The sequence below is a fragment of the Morone saxatilis genome, unplaced genomic scaffold (genome assembly GCF_004916995.1).
Source record: "Morone saxatilis isolate NCDOM2014 unplaced genomic scaffold, NCSU_SB_2.0 Contig14, whole genome shotgun sequence".
Lineage (NCBI taxonomy): Eukaryota > Metazoa > Chordata > Actinopteri > Moronidae > Morone > Morone saxatilis.
The window spans coordinates 5,971,455-5,975,333 of record NW_023339696.1 but is presented as its reverse complement, the minus strand read 5'-3'; the positions used below and the strand labels follow the sequence as shown (position 1 = coordinate 5,975,333).

Here is a 3,879-nt window from a genome sequence, read left to right as displayed (position 1 = left end):
AGTTTATCTTAGCATAAAGACTGGAAGAAGGGGGAAACAGCTAGTCTTGCTCTGTCCAAAAGTAACAAAATGCATCTACTAGTATCTCTAAAGCTCACTAATTAACACATCATATCTCATTTGTTTCATTTGCACAAAAACCTAAGTGTAAAAATGACTTGATGTGGAATGTTATGTGCTAGTAACTTTCTTTTCTTTCCCTGAAATTACATGGCCTCCACTTTAACCCATTTCTCTGGGGAAGGGAGATTCAATTTTCCCTAATCAATCAGTAGAGACCGACATATGCACCTGAATCCATCATCATTTTAAAGTTGACACTGATGCATAGGCATGTCAGCATACTAAGAGTGGAGCAGAGGAGTGGAGCAAACTATGATGTCAGGTAACACTGAGAAGACATGTCGTATTTGAATAATAATAGCATCGTCTAACTTGTCCGGTGCACAGCTTAGCAGCAGTGTTTGTCCCACCCATGGGGCTGATTGGCTAATCTTTAGTCCCCCCGAGGTGCTCATAGATAATCAATTTTTTAACCGAGAAACCGCTGTTTCATGTTACGATGCCAGACCACAATCAGTGGGTGTATTCAGTGCTCTGGACCCAGGCAAGGAGTTTCTGATCCTGCACAATAAATAGTTACAGCACACAACCACATAAAATGTCAAACTGATATATTCATACTTCAGACTCACTGTTTCCAGCCTTTATGCTAAGCTAACTAGCTTCATATTCAGCCAAGAGACAGGACTCTCTTCTTTTTCAAATTGACAAACTACTCCTTTAAATTAATCAAATTCTTTGCTATGGGATGCAAAACCAACATTTCCTTAAATCTACAGCTGTTGTATTCTTCTGATGGAGAACAGGCCAAGTGCAGTGCTGAAATAGATTCTGCACAGCTGGAAATTATTGTAGTAGAAAATTGTCCCTCTAAGACATCAGCAATAAACCTCCGATTTAAAGAGCAAGAGCTTCTCTCCAGACTTACGCTGCGGCACCAGCTGTTCCGCGGTCTTACAGTTCATAGTGAAAGACACGGCAAGATCAATCTCTCCACTGGATCTGCCCTCAGCGGACCAGATGCTGCTGCAAGAAAAGTTTTGTTTTAGGAGCAGCTCTAACATTTTTTTGACTGGTAAAACCCTTAAGTTCTTGCTCTCATTATTATATTACGATGGCCACTTGTACATGCTATATATTACTACTGGAGGCCGTTCCCTGTTGGGTTTCTATAAGGCCTTTTGGGAAATGTTGGAAGTCACACAATGTAGAAGTAAATTAGGCAGGTGGAAGGAAAGACCTCATGGCAAAATAACCCATGACACATCTTTGATGATGTCTAACAGGATAATAATGCTCGAGGGTGGAATTTACCTGTAATTGTATGCAGTACGATGGTATTATTCACCCCAGACAGACTCTGTTCCAATATTGGACGACACATGAATAAAGCAGCTTCTCATTTCTGCTGTCTGCAAACTCATTTTTGTGAGTCAGTAAATGAGCCTAAATGAGGTGGCATTTAGTTTTGCTGCTATGTCAGTGCGTTGTTACAGTAAATAAATGGGATTTTCTCATTTCCTGCCGTATTTATGTGCAGATATCACTTGGTAAAGTCTACCTCTTGAGCTTTCACAATGTAATTTGTTGTTGGCTTTAGTCAACTGCGAGTTAAGACCGTATTTATGTTGATGGGGTCAACAGTATCAAAGTGAACTCATGCCATAATGGCCACAGTGACGCATTTGCTGCCCCTAAAATTGGACCTACACTTAAAACACTGTTCAGCTTATGCATCGCTTTTTCTTTCTTACCACTGGGACAAACTGTTGTCTTTTCACAGCCAAGCAGCACCGGTTCAGACCTGGGTCAAACAGTACTTTAAAATAATTCTTCACATTTGTTCATCCCTGTTTGCAGCACCAGATGGCCTGAGGTTTACGATGTCAAAACAACTCATATGTCGTGTTGTGCAAAATGTTACAAAGAATTCTAAATCAGATACTTTCCTGTCACTAATTACTGGCGCTCATTTAAACGTTTACTGTGTAAAAACGCACATTTCTGACTAAAAGGTTTTCTTTAGGTCCCAGAGCTGCTCCGTTTTACCCCTTGCTGTTGGGGTACATTGTTTTCTTCATGTCCTGTTGTGCAGTAGCCATGTGGAAATGGATCAATCAGGCAGTGCAGTACTCATAATGAAATAAAAATTAGCTCTGTAGTTAAATAAAAAAGTAGCTGCTCTGACATTCTGTTTAAAGCTGGAAGACAGTGCGACAAAGTCTAACACAAGGGACACACAAGTAGAGTGCGAAAACACACGTTTCTTTTGTTCTCCATACCCCAACACATGAATGTGACAATTTGGGATTTCAGTTGGATCTGGACTGTGCGACAGAGTCCTCTGTCACTGGCAGCAACTACAGTCACAGGGAGTAGCCGGGTAGTATGCTCAAGCAAGTGTAGGGTTTAACACAATCTCTCAATCAGTAATCTCCTCAGACATATGATCCATTCCCACCGTGTAAACATCAGCTGAAAGTTGCTGAAATAAATGTTTGATTCATTTATTATATTGAGTAATATCATTTCTCATTTGTTCAGTTAGTGGTGTGACAAAAAAAAAAGATCCAAGCCCAGAAACAGGTCTTCTTTCTGTGTGCATCCAGGTGTTTCTGACCTGTTAAGATATTTTCATCATAGAACACATCATATCGGAGGTTTTGTATTATTCCTTCATGTATTTCGGGCTTATAGTATAATTGCTAATGATGTAATTGTTAAATCCTTTGGTAACATCTAGAAGGAGCTGAGTCAGTGGGGGTGGTCATGGATAAACATCCTGTTTATACATATCCGAAATACACATGGAACAGGAAAGAAATGATTAATGGATTCGAGCTTGGACTAATTTAGACTGTGTTCTTTCCCCAAGAAGCAATATAAACAAACACCCAAAGACTCATTTACATACTGTGGGATGGGGGTGGGAAGAGGGTTTCAATTAAAATTTTGGTTAGAAAAGTTAACGTCCGTGGGTCAGAGTGATGGATTAACTGAGGCCGTGGAAGAGTGGTTTGAATAGGCCTTAATGATTACAGACAAGAGAAAGCATCCAACTGTACGGAAGCCCTAAAAGGCCATGCATTCATACATTTTATTTCCTCCGCTTTCCTGTGATAACGAGTTAATTTTCTCGAGATCTCGAAAAACGAAACTTTGTTTTCCCAGATAACATATATAAATATAATATATATATATATATTATATATATAAATCATGGAATTTTTTATTGAATTTCTTCCACATTGTGCAGTAAAAAGCTTGATATTAATTATACTGTATTCTTATATGTGTGTAAGCAAATTTTACCATCCATAGCCAGGAATAATGAACAATATGTTTTTACTGCACCTCAAATATGAGAAAAGATGCCACAGGTACAATATGGAATTTTGTTTTGGCATTTCTCACATTGTGCAGGTAAAAATGCTTGATATTAAGTATGATTTTTATTCTTCATGGAGCGCATGAAACAACTTTAATTAACATATTTTATTTAATGTAGGTTTAAAACCGGAAGGATAACGCTGTTTCTCCGCAATTACCATAATGCTGAGAATACTTGTACACTCGAAATTTAAGTGCGGCTGATTTGACCACGGAGATCGGAGTAACGGCTGGCTTGACCGCAGTTATCATATCACAGTCATTATCTCGAGATCTCGAGAAAATTAACTCGTTATCACGGGAAAACGGAGGAAATAAAATGTATGAATGCATGGCCCTTTAGGGCTTCCGTAAAAAACACCTTAATTTTCATTAAATATCAGCATCGAAGACATACAGAAAACCGCTCGGTTAAAATTCAGGAAA

The 3,879-nt window shown here is 38.8% G+C and overlaps 1 protein-coding gene across 1 annotated transcript in view; it reads left to right on the top strand.

Annotated features, from left to right (window-relative positions):
* grapa (GRB2 related adaptor protein a) overlaps nt 1–3,879 on the top strand; it is a 31,595-nt gene that overhangs the window by 738 nt on the left and 26,978 nt on the right. The gene's annotated exons all lie outside the window — the stretch shown is intronic.